Source organism: Symphalangus syndactylus, chromosome 7 (genome assembly GCF_028878055.3).
Source record: "Symphalangus syndactylus isolate Jambi chromosome 7, NHGRI_mSymSyn1-v2.1_pri, whole genome shotgun sequence".
NCBI lineage: Eukaryota > Metazoa > Chordata > Mammalia > Primates > Hylobatidae > Symphalangus > Symphalangus syndactylus.
This window is the reverse complement of record NC_072429.2, coordinates 35,253,216-35,269,131: the sequence shown is the minus strand read 5'-3', so window position 1 is coordinate 35,269,131 and position 15,916 is coordinate 35,253,216. Positions and strand designations below refer to the sequence as shown.

The 15,916-nt window shown below is 46.6% G+C and overlaps 1 protein-coding gene across 3 annotated transcripts in view; it reads right to left on the bottom strand.

Moving 5' to 3' along the window:
- Positions 1-14,734, bottom strand: part of FAT2 (FAT atypical cadherin 2) — an 86,694-nt gene extending 71,960 nt beyond the window's left edge. Inside the window, exon 1 of one of the 3 annotated variants that reach the window (XM_055285570.2) lies at positions 14,142-14,734. The gene's annotated coding sequence lies outside the window, so the exon portion shown is untranslated. The remainder of the gene's footprint in view (positions 1-14,141) is intronic. The other 2 variants (XM_055285569.2, XM_055285568.2) reach the window with 2 other exon arrangements.
- Between the last annotated feature and the right edge of the window lie 1,182 nt (positions 14,735-15,916).

The window sequence follows — 15,916 nt, the reverse complement described above, 5'->3', positions numbered from 1 at the left end:
GTCGTGTGGTACATGACTATATATGCATCTTTATACCAATGCTGTCATAGAACATAATTTTTAATGTATTACTTCATAATTATCATTTGTAATTGTTTCACGGAAGAAGGGGCCCACAAAGACTAAGATGTTTAGAGCTCTCAAAAGTCATAGTATGACCCTGGAGAAATGAATATTTGAAGGAAGAAAAGGGCTTCCAGTGGCCTGGGCTTTGGGGAAGAAAAGGAACAAAGTGGGGGATGTGAAGAAAGTGTTTTATTATTGAGCTTCCTCTACCAAAGCCATTCATTCATTCATTTAATACTGACTGAGGGCCTGCCCTGTGCCAGGCATCTAGAGCAGAGAACAAGAGAGATGAGGTTTCTGCTCTTGTGGGTATTGTATTCTAGTAGCAAAGAGAGACAATAAACAAGAAAATATTGACTGTGTCAGGTGATGAAAAGCGATATAAAGAAACGTCATGTGGGGCAAGGGGTAGAGCACGGAGGGGAGATGCTATTTTTTAAAGGGGAGTCAGGAAGTCCTATATGACAAGGTGACATTTGGGCAGGGAGTGAACAGAGTGAGGAAGAGAGCCAGAGAGCTATCTTCAGGAAGAGAGTTCCAGACAGAGGCAATGCAAAGACCCTGAGATGTCAGCAAGGAAACGCTGCTGTGGGTCTTCGAGTTTGCAGATCCTGATACTCAGTGAGGCCCAGAGAGAGGAGGAGGCGTGTCTGGGGTCTCTTCCTCTTAGGGCTGTCTATATGGATCTATGAGCTTTGCATTTGCAGCTGAAAAATCCCTAAGCCAGAGGGTACCTTAGAACTGGAGGACCTGGGGTGGCAGGGAGGGAAGGGAGGAATCCTGAGGGGTCAACGACACTAGCCCCACTTCTTCTGGGGCTCTCCGGTAGGAGGAGTTTGTTAGATGAAAACCATTGAAATCCATGAAAAGGGAAAGGTGAAAAAAAAAAAAAGATCAAAGCCAACTCCAGCTTAGCAGAACACTGCCTGGTATTTATTCATTAGAAGCTCTAAACGCAGAACAGGGGAACGGGGGATCCTCCCCTAGGTTCTAGGTGAGGAAGGTTGTGCCCTGATAGAGTCTCCAGGAGGACCAGAAAGCTTCTTTCAGATGCAGAAGAGAACAAAATGCAAAGGCCAGAATGTCCCTGCTGAATGGGCCTCGTTTTGTGGGGTGCTTACTCTCCTGTGGTTCTTGCCACTTCGATCCAACGGAATCCTTCGCAAAAGGATGAGTTTTCAAACACAGACCTCAAGTCCCAACTGGGGTAACCTTGAATAACTTGATCTCTGAGCCTATGTTTTTCTTCACCTTTGAAAGAGAGATGCTTAAAGCCACAATTAGATTATGTTGGGATGACTATTATCAAAAAGACAAGAGATAACAGCTGTTGAAGAGGATGTGGAGAAAAGGGAACCATCAGACACTGTCGGTAGAAATGCAAATTAGTACAGCCATTACGGAAAACAGTATGGAGGTTCCCCAAAAAATAAAAGATAGAACTACCACATGCTCCAGCAATCCCACCACTGGGTATATATCCAAAGGAAATGAAATCAGTATGTCAAAGAGATACCTGCACGCCCGTGTTTACTGCATTATTCACAATAGCCAAGATATGGAATTACCCTAAATGTCCATCAGCAGATGAATGAATAAGGAAAATATGGACTATATACACAAAAGAATGTCATTCAGCCTTAAAAGGTGGGTAAATTTTGTCAATTGTGACAGCACGTATGAACCTGGAGGACATTATGTTAAGGGAAATAAGCCAAGTACATAAGGGCAAATACTGCAAATACTTTTTTAGAAACCTCATATACTCACTTCTGTGTGAACTCTAAAAAGGTTAAACTCATAGAAACAGTGAATAGAATGATGGTTACCAGTGGCTGGGGTGAGGGTGGGGATTGGGGAGATGGTCAAAGAATACAAAACTTCCATTTGGAGGTGAAAAATTCCTAAGCCAGAGGGAAGACCAGGAACACAGGGCTTGGGGTAGGAGGGAGGGAAAGTAGGAATTCTGAGGGACCAACAAATCCAGCCCCACTTCTGGGGCTCTCTGGTTGGAAGGGAAGTAAGTTCAAGAGATCTATTGTACAACATGGTAACTATAATTAATAAATACATTGTATATTGTACTTGAAAATTGCTAAGAGAATACCTTTGAAATGTTGTCATCATAAAAAAATAAGCATGTAGGGGCCAGGCATGGTGGCTCATGCCTGTAATACCAGAGCTTTGGGAGGCCAAGGCAGGAGGATTGCTTGAAGCCAGAAGTTTGAGACCAGCTTAGCCAACATATCGAGATCCCATCTCTACAAAACATTTAAAAATTAGCCAGGTGTGGTGGTTTGCATCTGTAATCCCAGCTACTCAGGAGGCTGAGGTGGGAGGATTGCTTGAGCCCAGGAGTTTGAGGCTGCAGTGAACAATGATCACACCACTACACTCCAGCCTGGGTGACAGAGCAAGACCCTATATCTAAACATAAATAAATAAATAAATAATTTTAACAAGGCATATGAGTTAATGGATGTGTTAAATGGCTTGATTTAGCCATTCCACTATGCATACATTATCAATACATTATGTTGCACACCATAAATATATACAAATTTTGTCAATTTAAATATAAATAAGCAAATACATTTAAAAAAAAAAGGGAGAAAAATACTAACTGAACCCACCTCAGATAGTGTTCTGAAGGTAGAACTAGATGGTGCCTGTTAAACATTCAGCACATGCATGGCACCTAGTAGTTGCTAAATAAATGCTAGCTGTTGTTATTTTATAACGATCATTCTTCTTATGTTAAGTAGACTGAAATAGACCTGCTATGATAGATGTGAGAGGAGCCCCAGAGCCCCATCCCCTATGCATTGTCCCTTTGTCAGTGAAATCCCCAGCCTCCCTAGGTTGCAGTTTGAAGACTACTATGAGCCCAAGCTCTGTTTAATAAAGATGAGAAAACTATTCCCAGAGAAGGGAAGGGGTCACTTTAATTTGCATAGCATGTTGGTGGCAGAATTGGAACCAGAACCCTGGCTCCCCATCCTGGCATTTTGGCACTGGCCATGCTGTTCCCCCAACCCCAGCAGCTCCACTGTCAACCTAGGGGCTCCTCAGGAACCCACAAGGCCAAGGTCTTCTGAATTAGTCAAGAGGAGAGTGCAGGGAGAGAGAACTGGTTTCAGAGTGAGACCTGCCCTCAGTACTGCCTCCGCTTGCATTGAGGGGCAAAGCTGAGCTTATCTAAGCCTCAGTTTCCCCATTTGTGAAATGGGGCTAGTAACACTTAACCTTCCTGGAGGATTTAATGAACACATGCATGGATGGCATTTGGCACAGCTCCAGTCATGCAGAAGGTCGCTAGTGGGTGGTTGTTATTACCATTACAGTAGGTGCTCAAAAAATATGTGTAGAATGTAGGAATTATTTTCTGTAAGTGTGCGGACCCTCACTCGGACCCTTGTGGGAGGGTCCCTTAACACACATGCGTGCGCACACACACACACACACACACACGTGGGTCTTTGTGACATTCCTTCTCTCTTTGCAGTGATTTGCAGCAAAGCTCAAGCAGCAAGTTGAGCAGAATTAAAATAATAACAGATGTGACCTCCTTCAGAGTTGAAGATGGGGCAGAGGGTGGGTGTGAAGTGGTCAGAAGAGTATTGACAGTGAAAACACCAGGTAGAAAATGTCCTGCACATTCTATAAAAACATACATCTCCCGATCTTTTGTGTTCTGCCACTGACATGTTGGGGTGACCACTCTAGGCCCCCTTCCTGTCTGTATCCAAGACACAATAAATGGCCTTCCCACGATCCAGCAGGCCCTGTGGCCAACAGCAAAAGGAATACTGTTCCTCTTAACTGCTGAAACAGAAGTTTCTCCTTGTTCCCTTCCGTGAGCCCATCAGTCTCACGTGGCCACTCCCAACCAGGTTCTGCCTCTAACTCAGGCACCTGCAGGAGGTGGGGTGCCTACAGTCAGGCCACACACTCAGGCTCTGGAGAGGGGCTGCCTGTGTTGGAGTCCTGCCCCAGCCCACTGCTGGTTGTGCATGATTTTGAGCAAATCATGGGACCTGACAGAGGCTTGGTCTCTTCAGACATAAACGAGGGAACATAATCATCAGGGTGTTATGAGGATCAGAACTAAGATGAAGGGCACAAAGCAGGGGGCACAGTGCCTTGCATGTGAGCCCCCCTGAGGTAGCTGCTATGATGAAGATGACAATCCAGGGACCTCAGCCCCTACTCCTTTGGTATTATATCGGAGGGCCAAGCAGGGGGCCCAGTGAGAGAGCCCCGAGCAAATCCCCTCATTTCATGGAGACTCCACCCATCCATCTGGGAATGGAGACTAGTCCCTGCTTTCCTACCTCCCTGGGCTAACCCTCTGCTGAGCTATCACCAGATGCCCTGAAGATGGTGAGGTTTGGAACTATGGAGTGCTTGCAGAGGCGCATGCAGCTGCTCACAGCTGACATTTATTGAACATTTATTGGGTGCCAGGCCCTGTGGTGAGCACTTGGCAGGCATTATCTCTTTTAAGCTAGCTTACAGCAACCTTATAATTATCCTCATTTTGTAGATGAGATAACTGAGACTCAGAGAGGTTATTTAACTCCTGAGATCACACAGCTAGCATGGGCCAAGCCAGGATAAAACTCAGATCACCTGTGTGTCCAACAGTCCCCCTGGCCTGCTCCCCATGCCCATGGGTTAGAAAGAGCATTTGTGAAGGGGGGGATGATATGATCCCTCCCCCATATCAGGGCTCACATAACCTCAGATGCACTCCTGCCAGCAAACACAGATTCTCGGCATAGGTTTAATTTCCAATCTTCTCTCTCATTCCCATTTCCTCCAGCCTGGCCCAGCCCAGCCCAGCCCAGCCATCTGTCTGTCCTCTCCCCTCTGAGTAGAACAGCTTAGGACAAAGCCAGGCAGGCAGGCGGGTTGCTGCAGGTGGAAGCTGAGCTCTGGCAGTGGGGCAAGACAGGCTTTCAGCTGTCTGAGGCACCCAGTCCTGCTGCTGAGCTGGCTGAACCTGACTGCAGAGCCAAGGCACGAGAGAGGTCAGAGATGATTTGGGAGCACCCTAAGTAACCCAAGGTGCATACTAATGAGATGCAAATGAGCCTCTGCTGGTGGGCTGCAGGCCAAGTCCCCGTGTTCAACATTCAAGCCTCCCTGGGTTCTGTCCACATACACCGATTTTTCTTAGCCAAGGTAACTGCTCCACCCAGCCATCAGCAGACACAAAACTCAACAGAGCAGCTGGGCCCGTCTGTGTTCTCATCTACAAAGCTGGCTGGTGAATTGAACTGGTGATTCCCACCATTAGGAGTTCCCTGAGGGCATGGGGGTGAAGGTTAAAAATATATATATTCCCAGCCCCACCCCAGATCTACTGAATCAAAATCCTTAGGGGTGGGGCTCAGAAATAGATGTTTAACAAGTTCCCTGGGTGATTTTGGTGTGACTGGTGTTTGAGATCTGCTGAACAAGGGAACCATCTCTTTCTTTAGGATCTTAGGCTCTACCACGCCTACTTTCAAACTTGATATCCCAAATGTGGCCTGATCCTATGCCCTGGCGGAGAGGGGATGGAGGACATCAGGAAAAGACTGCAGTCTTTAGAAAGTGCTCAGGCTAGAGAAGTGATTCCCAAACATCACTGTGTTAAAAATCACAATCTCTTCCTCAAAAAGCCTGTTTCAGGAGGGCTGCTGTGGGACTCAAAGTGGGACTCATATTTCCTCTGTAGGTGGTCTGCTGACTGTTGGTGGGGGGAACACTGGCCCTCAAGCAAAGTGGACATAACATTACCACTAAAGTCAAACAGAAGAGCAGACGGGAGAGAGAAAGCAACAGATCTGAGTTTCATGCCTAACTTTATCACCTGGAAGTCTCTGAGCCTACACGTATCACTGTCTGCACACGCCTCTGTTCATCAGCATCTCCAACCCTAGAGGCAGCTGTTCATCTTCCTGAGGTCTTTCTATCTCCTAGATAGAGACTGAACTCTGGGGACCCATGTTCTACTTGTAATAAATAGAACTTAACCTGAAAATAAGAGAGTTCCATTCATATATGCACACCTCATGACCCAGCGGTTCCACTCCTAGATCAACAGAAGTGTGAACATATGTTCACCAAAAGATTCATCACAAGACTATTCAAAGCAGCACTAGTTATAGCAGCCCCAAATTGGAAACAAACCAAATGGCTATCAAGAGCAGAATGGACAAGTATATTTCAGTATGGTCATATAATGGAATACTATACAGCAAAGCAAATGAACTATTGTTCTAGGTGACAATAGAGATGAATCCCATTCACATAATACGGGGCAAAAGAAGTCATGTATTAAAAAGTACATACTGTGGTAGTCCATGTTTATAAAGTTTAAAAACAGGCAAAACAAATCTATAGATTAGATTAAGATAATGTCACTCTTACATGGGAGGGAAGTGGTGAGTGACTGAAAAGGGTACAAAGAGGGCTTCTGGAATAGTAGTAATATTCTATTTATTAATCTGGGAGCTGGTTAGTTTCTGGAAAATTCATTGAGCTGTACACTTATGATTTGTGCACTTTTCTGTATGCATATTATACTTCATTAAAAAGTTTTTTTTTTAGGGACCAGGCATGGTGGCTTGCACCACTAATCCCAGCACTTTGGGAAGCCAAGGTGGGTGGATCATTTGAGATCAGGAGTTCAAGACCAGCCTGGCCAACATGGTGAAACCCCATCTCTAGTAAAAATAAAAAAATTAGCTGGGTGTGATGACACACACATGTAATCCCAGCTACTTGGGAGACTGAGGCACAAGAATCACTTGAGCCTGGGAGGCAGAGGTTGCAGTGAGCTGAGATTGCACCACTGCACTCCAGCCTGGGTGAGAGAGTGAGGCTCCGTCTCAAAAAAAAAAAAAAAAAAAAAAAGTGTTTTTAAACACTAGTAAAGGACTTCAAAGAAGACTTTAATTAAAAAAGAAGAAGACATTAAAATAATAAAAGCATTTGGACTACCTGCAAATTGCATAGGATTTCACAGCTATGGGATCTTGGACCCTTTCTGCCCTACGAACCAGGAAGGAGACAGTTCTCAGAAACCAAGAAGCTCAGGAACCATGCCAGGGCATACCAGGGCTGTGGAAAACCGACACCTCAATGATTCCCTTTACCCTCCCCTGCCCGGCCTGCCCACACAGAACTGCGAGGACAATGGCAAGCCCACTTTCCACAGGGTTCCCAGGCTTAGCTGGGTTCCAGCTCATTGGGGCTTACTTTCTGCAGCATTTTTCTGTTCTTGGAGCAATATTCTGGTCCGTTTTCTTATTTAATTCCTTCAAAGACCCCATGAAGGAAGCAAGGAGTATTTCCATTTTATAGATGGAGAAGTCAAGGTCAGGAGATGGGGGCTCAAAAGACTTGTCCAAGGTCATACCGCTAGCAAGCGGCCCGGTCAAGACCCAAACACAAAACTTCAGATGCCAGATTCAGTACTCCCTTGGCTGCACCACATACGGTCTCTGCCCATTATAATAGTAACGTTGATTATAGCACCTAGAACTTAGTGAGCACTTGTGCTGTGGATGTCTCAGCGCCTTTCAGCAACCCACAAAGGCAGGTACTATCCTTTCATCTATTTCTATTTTACAAATGAAAAAACTGAGGGTCAGAAAGGCCATGTGCCTTGTCCAAGGTCAATGGCCAGTCAGGGTGGAGCACGGATTGGAACAAATGATCTATCTGACTTGAGTCCACACTCTGAACAGCTAGTCCAATGGCTACCAAGCCCAGTTAGACCTCACCTCGAGCCCCCTTGGAGCTTAAAAAAATATATAGATTCCTGTCCTTCACCCTCACACTCCTCCATCTAATTTTGTAGACTTAGGGTGGGGCTAAGTAATTTGTATTTTTTAAAAAACAGCCCCCAGACATTTGGGAAACTTGCCTCTAAATTAGGCTGCCCCTGAAATATGACAGTAAAAATGAAATAATTTAAGGTAAAGTTTAATTTAGCAACTTCCAAATTAACTCACTGGACCTCTCTAATAATTGGAGTTCTCCTAACAAGAGTAAATAGCCCCTAAAGAAAGAGTGACATGACCATCCTCAGAGGCATTGAGAATAGCCGGGCCATCTGAATAAGAGTCACTCAACAGGGGCCAGTCACTGGCAAGGGGCACCAGGGGGGTCTCAGTGGGCTAGGAATGTCTGCTTTTTGTGCCAGTTACTGGTTAGCCACCATTCGAGTTCACTTTATAAAAATTTATCAGCTGTGGCCAGGCTCATGCCTGTAATCTCAGCACTTTGGGAGGCCAAGGCAGGTTGGATCACTTGAGGTCAGGAGGTTGAGACCAGCCTGACGAACATGGTGAAACCCCATCTCTGCTAAAAATACAAAATTAGCTGGGCATGGTGGCACATGCCTGTAATCCCAGCTACTCAGGAGGCTGAGTCAGGAGAATCACTTGAATCCGAGAAGTGGAGGTTGCAGTGAGCTGAGATTGCATCATTGCACTCCAGCCTGGGCAACACAGCAAGACTCAGTCTCAAGGAAAAAAAAAAATTATCAGCTGTAACTTAAAATTTATGCACTCTGTTTTTGAATTTGTCAGACACTACCAGGACAGAGTAGAGAGTGTACCAGGGATCCAACAGGGTTCTCTAATATACGCTTCCAAGAGTTTGAGCTTCTAGGAATTTTTCAAGATGCTATAATTCTCTGAGTCAATTCCCAAGACTTCAGGAGCCCCCAAATCTATAATAGTAACTAACATTTAGAGAGCTCTTAGCTTGTGCCGACTATGCTAAACACTCTACACACATCAACTCTCAGCAGCTCTGTGCGATAGGTTGCATTATACAACTCTCAGAAAGGTGGAATCATGTGTTAAGGTAACAGAGATGGAAAGTGTTAAGGCCAGGACTGGAACTCAAGCACCCCGACTCCAGAGCTCACGTGCCATACTGATAGCGATCGCTACCACTTCCTCAGGCTAAGCTTCCAAGGGTCCAAAATGATACGTTTGGCACCATTGAGCCTTGCATTTGATGGGAAGACCCTGAGGGGAGAGGATGCTGCAGGGACAGGCAGCAGCTCTGACACTGGACACGTGAGCACATGCAGGCCAACACGTGCACACATGCTGACGTTACCGTACCACTGGCGTGTTTCATCCTGCTTGGCTTGTGCCCAGGCCAACTGCTGCGGGCACTGGAGCCAAATGGGAACCAGAGAATTCTCCTCTGTGAGCTCCCTGCCCCCAGCCAGCGGAAGGATAGATGGCATTTTCCTGTTGCCTCAGGTGGTCTTGCAGGGGCCGCCCAGGAACGGAAAAAGGGGCAAGGCAGGATTTCTGTCTTTTGCAGACCCACACTGGAAAAATGCTTATGACATTGCCCCTTTCAGGAAGAGATGGATTTCAGAAGATAATTTGTTAATCAATGGGTAGTGGTGGAGTATCAGGCACTGTGATCAGCCAAGGGGGAAAAAACAGGATATCTTAGCCTTCTAATCTGACTCCTTTCCTTAAATTGGTGTTCTACCTCACGGGCAGGTAGGTCTACCTAGCCAAAGCACTCTAACTTATACTCCTAACAGTTAGAGTGCTCCAATGTTTATAAAATAAAAGCCATGCTCCTGAAAATACTTTCTGAATTCTTTCTGTTTTAAAGAGATATATGGAAATATTTTCAGGTGCAATCATATATCTGGGATTTTTGCTTCAAGATAATCTGATAGGGGAAGAGTTGGTGGAGGTATAGAGGACACAAAATTGTTGACCAGGCACAGTGGCTCAGGCTGGGCGCAGTGGCCCACGCTTGTAATCCCAGCACTTTGGGAGGTCGAGGCAGGCAGATCACTTGAGGTCAGGAGTTCAAGACCAGCCTGGGGCAACATGGTGAAACCCTGTCTCTACTAAAATACAAAAATTAGCTGGGTATGATGTCACACGCCTGTAGTCCCAGCTACATAGGAGGCTGAGGCATGAGAATCACTTGAGCCCAGGAGGTGGAGGTTGCAGTAAGCCAAGATCAATCATGTCACTGCTCTCCAACCTGGGCAACAGAATGAGGCTCCGTCTCAAAAAAAAAAAAAAAAACAAAAACCATAATTGTTGAAGCTGAGTGATAGGGCTTCTTTGCACCATTCTGTTTACTTCTGTGTATGTCTATAATTTTCCTTCAATAGTACATTATATATATGTGACATTTTTTTGAAAATGCCGTGCTCCTTGGCCTGACACATACAAAAAAGAGGTAGGTTGGGGCCTTCAATGATCTGGCCCCAACCTATCTCTCAGACCATGTCTCCAGATGTTCCCCACCCAGTTTATAGGTTCCTGCACACATCTGCTGTTTTCTTTAACTGCTGCGCCTTTGCATATGTTATTTTCCCTCTGTTAAATGCCTTTCCCACTTTTCTTTCCTTATTTAACTCTCATTCAGCCTTTAAAACTGATGTTCAGTGCCAACTCCTCCAAGAGCTTCATTGAATCTATAACCCAGCTACTGTCTGTCACTCCTCTGGGTCCCCATGCCAGCCTGAGTTTGCCTGTGTTTTACCACTTATCTCGAGATATTAAACCACCCATTATGGGCCTGCCTCTATCAACTGTGAGTCTTTGGGGGTCTGCCACATTGTAACTGCTCATTAAGTGTCTATTAAGATAACAGAACCGTGTGACTTGCAGGGATTAGCTTAACCTTTCTGAGTCTCTATTCATGGTCTCCACACTGAAAACAATGACAACGACAAGAAGCAGTAGAGGGTGATGTGGGCAGTTGTGCAGAGTAGAAGAGAAGTTTGTAAAAGGGCCTAACCTGGTGACCTGCACATAGAGGGTCTAAGTCATTGAGAATTCCCACAAATAGCTCACTGTTGAGTGCATGCCGACCCAGGCAAACTGGCTATGTGACTCTAGGCAACTAGTTTAAAAGCTATGGTTCCATCTGTAAAATGGGAGCAATGATTCTTCAAGGGAGACTTCAGAGAATTCCCAAGGGTTCTTCAAGTTGTACAGTTACAGCTATCTGTTAACTCACTGGCAATAGTGATGGAGTTGTGTGTGTGTATGTGTGTGCGTGTGTATGTGTGTGTTGGTGCATGTTGAGAGAGAGGAGTCTGATTGATGATGTTTTTGTTCCCTGGAGGGCAGCTTGCAATCTAGAGATCAACCTCGTTGCTGATCCCACATTGCCTCTGGAGGATGTGGGAGCCAGCTGGCCTTCAAGACTGATCTGCCACTTACATGAAAAACAGGAACATCTCCTGAACTGGGCTAGGCAAGTGAAACAGAGGCAAGTCCAAGTTCTGCTTAGTGGTCTGGTTTTCCCCACTGCTGTGTGACCTTAGTCAAGTTACCAGACTTCCCTGGTGAGGCCTCACCGTTACCAACTGTCTGACTCAGTGATCTCTAAGGGCCCTTCCACTGGACTCTATCTATGAATGGGTTGGGGCTAATACTTAGTCCTCCAGTAAGCAGCAGTTCTCATCTATGAATTCAAAATGAAGATTCATTCATTCATTCAGCAGGTAGGCAATGAGCTTTTATTCTGTGCCAGGCACTGTGCTGGACCCAGGCCCTAGGGCAGTGAGCAAGATAGACCCATGGCTTATCTTAGTAGGAGAGCCAATATAAAATAAGTTACACAAATAATTAATAGTTATAATTGTGACCAGTCTTAGGTCACACTTACCCACTCCAGGAGGAAGAGAGAAGAATCAATTATTTGATGACTGTGAACATAATAAATAAGGCCTTACACATTTCTTGCATTACCTTCCATGCACCCCCTCATTTCTCACATCAATTCTCTGAAGAAAGAACTGTGATGATCCCCATCTTTCAAATGAGGAGCCTGAGGTTTTTAGAGAAGTTGAGGCCCAGGTCACATGGCTAATAATATCCGGGAGTTGGACCCACACTTTACTTTGTAAACCTGTCTATAAACCTCCATCATAAATGTGAGTGTTAGTACTATTAGTCCTAGAAATACTAGTATTGAGGCTCTGAGCTAGCTCAGTTTGCATTCTAGGGGCCCAGGGATCATAGGAGGCTTTTAGAGGTCATGTTCTTCCCCACTCAACATGAATCCAAAAGACAGGGTTTATCCCGGGGGTGCAGGCATGTCCCCAACCGTACCAACTCCATCTCCCCCCAGACACACACAGGCTGTCTCTAAAACTTAATGCCTGCCTGACAGCCTCTCCCACCTGGCCTTAACTGGCCAGCACCAGGCCAATGCCACAGCCTGTCATAAAGCATCTGGAAGGAGAACTTACAGGCCAAGGTGAGTTCAGTTAGAGTATGCAGGAAGCTGAGCATCAGGCTAGCTGACATCATGGATTCAGCATCTTCCTGCCAGAAGTCTAACATGTACTCTATGGAGAGCCCTGGGGGAAGACCCTAGTTTGCCTCTTACAGGGACATGGAACATTGAGCCTCTCAAGGTTCTTCATCAGCAAGATGGAGACAATCACTCCTGCTCTGTCTACCCAACAGAATGGATTCAGAAGGGATCTTGGCCGGGTGTGGTGGCTCACGCCTGTAACCCCAGCACTTTAGGGGGCCAAGGTGGAAGAATTGCTTGAGCCCAAGAGTTCAAGACCAACCTTGGCAACATAGTGAGACCCCCATCTCTACAAAAAAAATTTGTTTTTAAATCAGCAAGGTGTGGTGGTGTTTGTCTGTGGTCCTAGCTACCCAGGAGGCTGATGTGGGAGGATTGCTTGGGCCCAGGAGGTGGAAGCTGCAGTAAGCCATGATAATGCCACTGCACTCCAGCCTGGGTGACAGAAACCCTGTCTCAAAATAAATAAATATTTAATAAATAAATAAAGGGAGGAGAGGATCTTAACAAACATCCAACTGCCTTTATTTTATATGTTCAGACATAGGCCCAGAGAGGTAAGAAACTGTCCTAGGCCACACAGCCTGTGAGTCACAGAGACATGATTAATGAAATTCTCTTCCCACTCTGCCACGCTGCCTGGATTTGAAAACTCAAAAATTTCAAAAGACCTTGCATGCTCAGCATATTCCCCAGAGCACAGGAAGCATTCAACGAGCATAAGCTGTGATAACTCTTAGGAGGGTCCTGCAAGCAAGGCATCTTCACCTGTCCAGTCTCTGCTCCCACCTATAAAGCAGGGCTGAAGGACTAGAAGCACCTACTTCCCAGCCTGCTTCTCCACCTCCTCCTCTCCCCTGAGTCCAGGCACCAGCTCCAGATTGAGGCTGGGCACAGAGGCAGCATTTCTGAGCCCTTGGCAAACTTCTGCTCTGCCTCACTGCTCCCCATGCTGGGGCAAATGGCACTGCACCCGCTCTGAGAACTGAACTCTAGCCCAGTGGCTCTGCTCGGCGTTCCACTCTGGCTCTCCTGCCTCCAGAGATATGCATCAGATTTCTGCTTTCCCCAAGACAGGGGAACAGGGCTGTTCCCACCCCAACAACTCCAGGGCCGTCTTGGTGCCACTCAGACTCACGGTCTTTCACAGCCCTTAGAGACTATGCATGACCCCATTCTACAGTCAGGGAAGCTGAGGTCCTAATCTCAGCAGCCACAGGAGAACCAGGGCTGACCAGACTATCTGACTCTCCCTTAGCTGCCAGGTAGCTTTGTCTGTGATAAGGTTCCTATGCCCACCTGGACACACACAAGAAGCCAGCAACTCTCAATTCCTGGCCCTGGCACTTCCCCCTAAAACTACAGAGGAAATCTCCTCCATGTCCTCTTAAAGGCTCATCTCCAGAAAGCTCAAGTGGGGGATTTGATTCTTGCAGGACAAGAATCCAACTTTCCACGTGTGCAAATGTGACCTTCCTCCTCCACAAGATCACAGTCTCAGCCTTGCCCATTGCTGGGCCCCGATCCCCAGCCGCGGACTGGCTACCTCACTGGCTTCTTTCAGTGTACCTAGATGATCCAGGCCCAGATGTCCCTGTCTTCCCTCTCTGTGCCTGTTCCAGCCATCTCCTGGTTCCTTCTCTACCTTCCAGGAGCCCCCAACTCCAGCCTGCTTTGGAACCAGACTCAAGAATGGATTAACTTTGCTGCCCCCCTCCCGCATCTTCCCCTCCTCCAGCAATTCTTACCTGTGCCCTTCAGGTAGGGGAGGGTGCCCCAGAGCGGGCTGCTGGGCTGGCGCCCCTCTCACGAGGGCCAGGCTGACAGGCTCCGGAGGGAGGTGCAGAGACTCGGAGCAGGAAGGCGCGCAGCCCGCAGCCGCAGCAGCCGGAGAGGCTGCTGAGAAAGTTGGAGTAGGTGTGTCCCAGCCCAGGAGAAGGAGGAGGAAAAAGGAGGTGGGAGAATTGAGGCGGATCATCCCCTCCTGCCAGCTCTCTGTCTCACGGAGAGGGAGGGAGGAAGCCAACTGGTTTGTGGCCCAGAACTCACGGTGGGGAATCGAGTCATGGAAAACGAAAGGAGCTGAGAAATCAGGCCCATCTCCACCTCCCTTCTTGGTTTCACTGAGGGATAAACTGAGGCCCTGGACAGGTAGTGTTGCCCCAGGTCACACATTCACACAGAGACCACGAGAGAACTAGAAAAGGTCACTTGGCTCTCAGAACAGTGTTCTCTCCACTCCTCCATGCTTCGGATCTGAGATTGACAACCACAGCACCCCCTTCCCCAAGGCTTTGGAGCCAGACAGATCTAGTTCGAAACCCTGGCACTGCCACCTACTAGTTCAGTAAGCTTGGGTGAGTTACTTAGTCTGAGCCTCAGTTTCCTTTTTTGAAAAGATGGGGATAATAATAGCTCCTACCTCATAAGGTTGTTATGAGAATTAAATGAGATAAAGGTTGCTAAGAAACCAGTAAGGACTTAGCTGAGAAAGTCCCCCATAAAAGGTAATTCTTATTCTTATTGTTTTCAGCTGTGACTTCCCCATACCTGACTTAACCTCTCTAAGTTTGGGCTCCCCCATCTATAAAATGGGGGTAACAAGAATACCTGCTTCATAAGGTTGTACAGATTCATGAGACCGATTATGTGTGCATCACAAAGCATGGTGAGTAATGGCTCACTGGGGTGCAGGATGCCTCGGCTTTGATGCATTTTATGAGGTGCCTCTCTGTTCCGGCTCCCCATATGATTCCACTATGCACCCTGTGTTGAGAACCAGTGTTTTAAGGGAAAGGGAGAAGAGTTAGACAAGAGTTAGCACTCCTCTCCCCTGCTACCACGTTTTTAGTTATAGAACACATTTGTTTGCTTGTTTTGCGTGTTGACGCACAGGTGAGGCCCATGTCTGCCTTTTCCCAGACCCCATACTAGGCCCTGGGGCCACAGAGGTAAACGAAGTGGCTCCTGCCCCACAAAGCTGAAAGCAACTCTGCAATCATTCTGTCCAATCCCCTCCCTCCCCCCAGGTCTTGAAGCCCCTCTGCAACATTCCTGGCAAATAAGTGAGTCTTTGCTTGCATACCTCTAATTACAAGGAGCTTATCACCTCTCCCAGCAATCAGTTTGAACTCTTAGCAATTCTAGTTGATGTTCAGCTGAGCAGCAACTCTTCCACCTGGTTAATAAATAAGAATTATTCATATCATTGTTAATGCTTTTATTATTATTAGCTATGTGTCCCAAGGCAAATGACTTAAATTTGCTAAGTCTCTGTCTCCGCATTTGTTAAATGGGGTCACAGCTGTGCTGGGACCACTCAGAACAGATCTGTTTCCCCTGCCATGTGACAAAACTGAGGCCTGGTTCTATGGCTAGGACTTAGGTGTCTAGAAGTTTAGGCTGGACCCTATGGATTAGTGAAACCATGAAGGTTCTGGTCTTGTTGCTTATACAGGAGCAATGAGGCTTTTTGCTGTTTCCTGGCTCTCAGTGAGATGTTTATGCAGCTGCTGCAGCCACT